Genomic DNA, 7,959 nt, shown 5'->3' on the forward strand with positions numbered 1-7,959 from the left:
TACCAAAAAATGTGGTGGGTGGGTGAAAGCTTCACTTACAGAGGTCTGCAATTTATTCAGCACACAGTTCATTTAGGTATGCAAAACTCCCCTATAGAGATACATACATCTATATTGGTATCAATACTTTATGATTTAGCAGTTTTGTTGTTTGTTAGTTAAATCCCCAAGACAATCAATACAATGATCCTTGTATGTATATACTGTATATATATATATATATATATATATATATATTATATATTATATATTATATTATATATATATATATATATATATAACAATAGACACTGTTATGCAAAGGAGACAGGCAGCCATCCGGCTGTACTCACAGCGTTAGTTCCTCTCCACTGGGAGCGTCTCAGCTCAAATTACTTCCATCAACCTCCGGTACTCTGATGCTTCTAGACCTCTATGTAAGAGTAGTTCCGCCTCTCTCCGATTGCGTTGTTGTCCGGTGTGCTGTAAACTGTGAATACACACCTGCTCCTTCATCGGATCCTCTGAATGACTGCCAACCGCAGACCAACCTCCTGCAGGTACATGTCAGTACTCATGCTCACTATGGCCATAGGAAAATAGTTCAAAGAAAAATTTAGGAGCACCGAGTCTGAAACAAGTTAAAATACTTTATTGAAAATTATTGTAATTCACACAGGGTCCAGTGACCCCCAGGGTAAAACTTGAGTGAATTTAGGAAAATAATATGCTGGCTGACAGAGGCTGAAACTCTGTACTCCTAGCCACAAAAACATTTTACATAGGATTAACTTAAAACCAATTCCTCATACTCCCATTGGTCGCAAGGTACACACCTTCTAATTATTAGACCAATCGTAAGACAAATATACCTCATGTGGTATTACTTTGTGCTGACTATATTTTATTCCATTCCTCACTGTATTCTGTAGCCCATTATTGGCAATAGAAGTAGGAAATGGTTCCTCACTATATTACATATCTGGGGATATTGTTGAGAGTACTCAGTAATAAATACATCCTTTTGTTCATACCCCTTTGTTTATGTTCATTGCTCTAAGTAATAGGTTGGCAGTGCATAAGACTACAGCTATATTGAGGAGACATAGTAGTAAGTAGTCAGCACAAAGTAATACCACATGAGGTGTACACCAGATAATTGTATATATACAGTATGTATAGATATATGCATTGAGTTCACATAATAGAGTAAACCTGTTTATTTCTTTTAGTAATAGAAGTTTAGTATACAATGCAGCAGCCAAAATGAGGAGACGTAGCAGATAGCACATAGTAATATTATATGAGGCATACACCCGAGAAATGCATGTATGTATAAATATAAATATATATAAATTGAATGCACACCACAAAATAAACCTTCCCTGTTCATAGCAGGTTGCTTTTATGATTTTAAATGTTCAGCAAAACAAGGTTCTTAATGGTTAATATTGTATGAATCGAACAGCGCATAGAGGAAGAGTTAGCAAACATTATTTGCCTTACGATTGGTCTAATAATTAGAAAGTGTGTACCTTGCGACCAATGGGAGTATGAGGAATTGGTTTTAAGTTAATCCTATGTAAAATGTTTTGCATGTAGCTAAGAGTATGGCGTTTCAGCCGAAACATGTCAGCCAGCATATTCTTTTCCTAAATTCCCTCGAGTTTTACCCCGGGGGTCAATGGACCCTGTGTAAATTACAATAATTTTCAATAAAGTATTTTAACTTGTTTCAGACTCGGTGCTCCTAAATTTTTCTTTGAACTATAATAAATTAGCACCCATAGAGCCAAATGATGCAAGGGGAGTCCAAGCTAAGAGCTGAGTATATTCAGGCAGTATTTGAACAATAAACATTTTCATGTACTTTTTTATGCTATAGATGTTTATGGATTTTATGTTATATTAACTATTTAGTTTTAACTTACCCAAAAGCTGTTTATTATTTTGTGTGTCTAAAAAATATTTACTAAATTTGGTGAACATATTTTGCAAAACATAGTGTAAAATCAAACCAAATAGATGTAAGAAATGTTCTTCAAGATAATATTATGTAATTAACTATAACTACAGACTGCACACTTGGCTCTGTTTTGGACTTCTAAAGTTTAAATATGCTAAGCAATATTGTTGTGCAGACACTAACTCACAAAATTGAAATAAATGCTAAGTCTATTTCTAACGTTTTTACTCCCTCATGTTTAGGGAATGTTAATAAACATATAAAAACTGTAGTATATGGCTATGCATTGTAAGTGAACAACAAGCATTTCCTAACACAATGTATTACTGTTAAGAAACTTAAACAAAACAAATAAAGAATAAAAAAATAAATTAAATTTTTATAATTGTTACAATAGGAACATAAATTTAAATATAAGCATTTATTTGCAAACATATGCTTAATATTTTTTGTGGGTTTTTTTGTTTTTATAGATTAGGAATTCATTGGGCACTCTTAAAAGAGCAGAATTCCCTTTTAAGGGAAATGCCCATACAAATGCCCCTTTAGGGGCAATGGGTAGTTTAGGATTTTTTAATGTTAGTTTTTTTTATTTTGGGCGGTTTGGTGGATGGGGGGGTTTTACTGTTAGAGGGGGAATTAGAATTTTTTAAGGTTAAAGAGCTGTTAAACTTAGGGCAATGCCCTACAAAAGGCCCTTTTAAGGGATATTGGTAGTTTAGTATTAGATTAGGGGGTGATTTTATTTTAGAGGGGCTTTTTTATTTTCATAGGAATGCGGTTTAATTTTTTTATTTTTGATAATTTGGTTTATTATTTTATGTAATGTTAGACTTTTTTTATTTGTAATCTTAAATTAATTTAATTTTAGGTTTTTATTTTTAAGTAATGTTAGATCTTTTATTTTAATTGTAACCTAGTAATTTTTAATTTATGTAATTGGGTTTAATTTAGGGGGTGTTAGGTTAGAGGGCTTAGTAATTTAATTAGTTATTTGCATTGTGGCGGTTTGGCGGATTAGGAATTAATAGATTTATTAGGATTATTGCGTTGTGTGGGTTTGGCGGAATAGGGGTTAATAGTTTTATTAGGTTTATTGTGTTGTAGGTTAATGGTAGATTAGGGGTTAAGTTTTCTTGGGTTAATTGCGTTGTGGGTTAATTGCGGATTAGGGGTTAATAGTTTTATTAGGTTTATTGTGATGTGGGTTAATGGCGGTTTAGGGGTTAATAAATTTATTAGGTAGATCGCGATGTGGGTGAATAGCTGATTAGGGGTTGATACATTTATTAGGTAGTTTGCGATGTTAGGTTTGGCAGATTTAGGGGTTAATACATGTATTATTAGTTCCGATATGCGGGTGATAGCGGATATAGGGGTTTTGACGTGTCAGGTTTATTTTTGGGAGGTTGTGTTAGACTTTTAAGGGAGATTTAACTTTCTTTTTTTTTCTTAGGCAACGGCATTTTCTAATGTGCTGTAAGTCACTTGCGACTCCAGAAATGTGTATTTACGCACATTTCTGGACATTGCTAATTTATCCGACTTACGGCACTTTATGAGGGGAAATTACAGGCGACGCGGGTTTCAGCAGTGACGCTGAAACCTGCGCTGCATATGTAATCTCACCCAAGGTCTCCAATTATATCCAGGGATTCCTCAATGAACAATGTTTCATGCACCTCTCTCAGCGCAAGGGAGGTCTCCTGATAACTTGTTTTGCGTGCATGTTCAGTATCTAAAATAAATATATATTTAAAAACATATATTATATTTACAAGTAGTTAAAGAGACAGAGTAATTTAAAATGTACATTTTAAGCAGTTTCTAAAGTTTTTGTATATTGTTAAATGTTTTTCTATAATTTTAGCCTGCTATGTAAGTTTTTAATGACTAAACCACACCCTTTCCTTATTTAAACCTGCATTGCTTCTAATTAATGATTAAATGTTTACACAAGATTAACTATATGGCACACATGAAATTGATTTTTCTCTCACTTATCTCTAAATTTACAATAATAGGTATATTGAAGTGACCAGTCAGGCCCAATTTTGTATTGTTTAAAATATAGATAATGCATTGACTAACCATTAATCAGCTTTGTATAACCAAAAATGTTATATTAATATAATGTATTATAAATAAAATTACTTGAGCACAGTTTTACAAATATGAAATCTCTGAGATAAGGGGGGATGGTTGCAGATGCTAACGGCTAGATTTAGAGTTTTGTCGGTAACGACCACGCGTAGCTACCGCTGGCTTTTTTCTGGGCCGCACCTTTTAAATAACTCTGGTATTGAGAGTCCACAGAATGGCTGCGTTAGGCTCCAAAAAAGGAGCGTAGAGCATATTTAAACGCAACTTCAACTCTCGATACCAGAGTTGCTTACGGAAGCGGCCAGCTTCAAAACGTGCTCTTGCATGATTCCCCCATAGGAAACAATGGGGCTGTTTGAGCTGAAAAAAAAACTAACACTTAATTAATTAATGTATTGATAGTGTAGTGTTAGGTTTAATTGTAGGTAATTGTAGGTATTTTTATTTAATTTATTTATTGATAGTGTAGTGTTAGGTTTAATTGTAACTTAGGTTAGGATTTATTTTTACAGGTAATTTTGTAATTATTTTAACTATTTTAGCTATTAACATAGTTCTTAACTATTTAATAGCTATTGTACCTGGTTAAAATAAATACAAAGTTACCTGTAAAATAAATATAATCCTAAAATAGCTATAATATAATTATAATTTATATTGTAGCTATATTAGGGTTTATTTTACAGGTAAGTATTTAGCTTTTAAATAGGAATAATTTATTTAATAAGAGTTAATTTATTTCGTTAGATTAAATTATATTTAACTTAGGGGGGTGTTAGTGTTAGGGTTAGACTTAGCTTTAGGGTTAATCCATTATTAGAATAGTGGCGAGATTCGGTCGGCAGATTAGGGGTTAATAATTGAAGTTAGGTGTCGACGATGTTAGGGAGGGCAGATTAGGGGTTAATACTATTTATTATAGGGTTATTGAGGCGGGAGTGAGGCGGATTAGGGGTTAATAACTTTATTATAGTAGCGGTGAGATCCGCTCGGCAGATTAGGGGTCAATAAGTGTAGGCAGGTGGAGGCGACGTTGAGGGGGCAGATTAGGGGTTAATAAATATAATATAGGGGGTCGGCGGTGTTACGGGCAGCAGATTAGGGGTACATAGCTATAATGTATGTGGCGGCTCTTTGCGGTCGGCAGATTAGGGGTAAATTATTGTAGGTAGCTGGCGGCGACGTTTGTGGGGGGCAGGTTAGGGGTTAATAAATATAATATAGGGGTCGGCGGTGTTAGGGGCAGCAGATTAGAGGTACATAAGTATAACGTAGGTGGCGATCGGCAGATTAGGGGTTAAAAAATTGAATTGAGTGGCGGCGATGTGGGGGGACCTTGGTTTAGGGGTACATAGGTAGTTTATGGGTGTTAGTGTACTTTAGAGCACAGTAGTTAAGAGCTTTATAAACCGGCGTTAGCCCAGAAAGCTCTTAACTACTGACTTTTTTCTGCGGCTGGAGTTTTGTCGTTAGAATTCTAACGCTCACTTCAGACACGACTCTAAATACCGGAGTTAGAAAGATCCCATTGAAAATATAGGATACGCAATTGACGTAAGGGGATCTGCGGTATGGAAAAGTCGCGGCTGAAAAGTGAGCGTATAGACTCTTTCCTGACTGACTCCAAATACCGGCGGTAACCTAAAACCAGCGTTAGGAGCCTCTAACGCTGGTTTTGACGGCTACCGCCAAACTCTAAATCTAGGCCTAAGATACTAGGCAATCACAGATTGAAAAAGCACATTAATATAACAGTGTTGTTTAATATAGTGATTTTTTTAGTATTAATGAATAAATATTTTGGATAAGACTGTTCCTTTAAGGGAGCACATTTAAAGCATTAAGGTGTTTTATTAAATTTGTTACCTTGTGAAGATATAGAAGATGTTTTAGGTGGTCCAAAGTTTCCTCCACTAAAATATAAAAAAATATTTTTAATCAATACATGTGAAGTTCAAATGTAATTTTTAATTTATATGGATGTTAGCAATTAAAATAAAGATTACATTAACAGACATACCTGTCTATTAATGTGACTCTACCGTGGCTCTACCGTGGCAGGTGCTCCAATTAGCATATCTGCTGCTGCAGATTCAGCATATCTTGCAGCTGCACTAGTAGATGCTGTAAAACATATATGGATAAAATGAGAAAAAATAATTAATAAATACTAACACCTAGATTACGAGTTTTACGGTTTGCCTTAAAAAGCAGCGTTGAGAGGTCCCAACGCTGCTTTTTAACGCCCACTGGTATTACGGAGTCTGGCAAGTACAGGAGTACCACTCCCTTTGTTTCCACGACTCCAACATACCGCAAATTCACTTACGTAAATTGCGTATCCTATATTTTCAATGGGATTTTTCCTAACGCCGGTATTACGAGTCTTTGAAAAAGGTGAGCGGTAGACCCACTCCTGTCAAGACTCGTACCGCATTTAAAAGTCAGTAGTTAAGAGTTTTATGGGGCTAACGCTGTAGCATAAAACTCTTAACTAAAGTGCTAAAAAGTTACACTAACACCCATAAACTACCTATTAACCCCTAAACCGAGCCCTCCTCACATCGCAAACATCATTAACTCCTAAACCTAAGTCTACACCCCAACACTAACACCCCCCCTAACTTAAATATAATTTAAATAATATAAATAAAATAACTATAATTAAATAATTATTCCTATTTTAAAACTAAATACTTACCTATAAAATAAACCCTATGGCCTAGATTTAGAGTTTTGTCAGTAACAACCCGCGCAGCTAACGCTGGCTTTTTTCTGGCCGCACCTTTTAAATAACTCTGGTATTGAGAGTTCACAGAATGGCTGCGTTAGGCTCCAAAAAAAGGAGCGTAAAGCATATTTAACGCAACTTCAACTCTCTATACCAGAGTTGCCTTACGGACCGCGGCCAGCTTCAAAAACGTGCTCGTGCACGATTCCCCCATAGAAAACAATGGGGCTGTTTTGAGCTGAAAAAAACCTAACACCTGCAAAAAAGCCGCGTTCAGTCCTAACAGCAGCCCCATTGTTTGCTATGGGGAAACACTTTCTACGTCTGCACCTAACACTCTAACATGTACCCCGAGTCTAAACACCCCTAACCTTACACTTATTAACCCCTAATCTGCGCCCCCGCTATCGCTGACCCCTGCATATTTTTTTTAACCCCTAATCTGCCGCTCCGTAAACCGCCGCTACTTACATTATCCCAATGTACCCCTAATCTGCTGCCCCTAACACCGCCGACCCCTATATTATATTTATTAACCCCTAATCTGCCCCCCACAACGTCGCCTCCACCTGCCTACACTTATTAACCCCTAATCTGCCGACCGGACCGCACCACTATTATAATAAAGTTATAACCCCTAATCCGCCTCACTCCCACCTCAATAACCCTATAATAAATAGTATTAACCCCTAATCTGCCCCTCCCTAACATCGCCGACACCTAACTTCAAACATTAACCCCTAATCTGCCGACTGGAGCTCACCGCTATTCTAATAAATGTATTATCCCCCTAAAGCTAAAGTCTAACCCTAACACTAACACCCCCCTAAGTTAATATAATTTAAATCTAACCGAAATAAATTAACTCTTATCACATAAATTATTCCTATTTAAAGCTAAATACTTACCTGTAAAATAAATCCTAATATAGCTACAATATAAATTATATTATATTATAGCTATTTTAGGACTTTATATTTATTTTACAGGTAACTTTGTATTTATTTTAACCAGGTACAATAGCTATTAAATAGTTAAGAACTATTTAATAGCTAAAATAGTTAAAATAATTACAAAATTACCTGTAAAATAAATCCTAACCTAAGTTACAATTAAACCTAACCACTACACTATCAATAAATTAATTAAATAAAATACCAACAATTATCTACAATTAAAC

The 7,959-nt window shown here is 35.3% G+C and overlaps 1 long non-coding RNA gene across 1 annotated transcript; it reads right to left on the reverse strand.

The window, feature by feature from the left end:
* Positions 1–393: 393 nt before the first annotated feature.
* On the reverse strand, positions 394–6,096 carry LOC128665915 (uncharacterized). Its single transcript, XR_008403197.1, has 3 exons — positions 6,069–6,096; positions 5,915–5,961; positions 394–469 (listed from the first exon to the last, which is right to left on the reverse strand). It is a non-coding gene; the product is annotated as an uncharacterized LOC128665915 (long non-coding RNA).
* Between the last annotated feature and the right edge of the window lie 1,863 nt (positions 6,097–7,959).

The sequence above is a fragment of the Bombina bombina genome, chromosome 7 (assembly GCF_027579735.1).
Source record: "Bombina bombina isolate aBomBom1 chromosome 7, aBomBom1.pri, whole genome shotgun sequence".
NCBI lineage: Eukaryota > Metazoa > Chordata > Amphibia > Anura > Bombinatoridae > Bombina > Bombina bombina.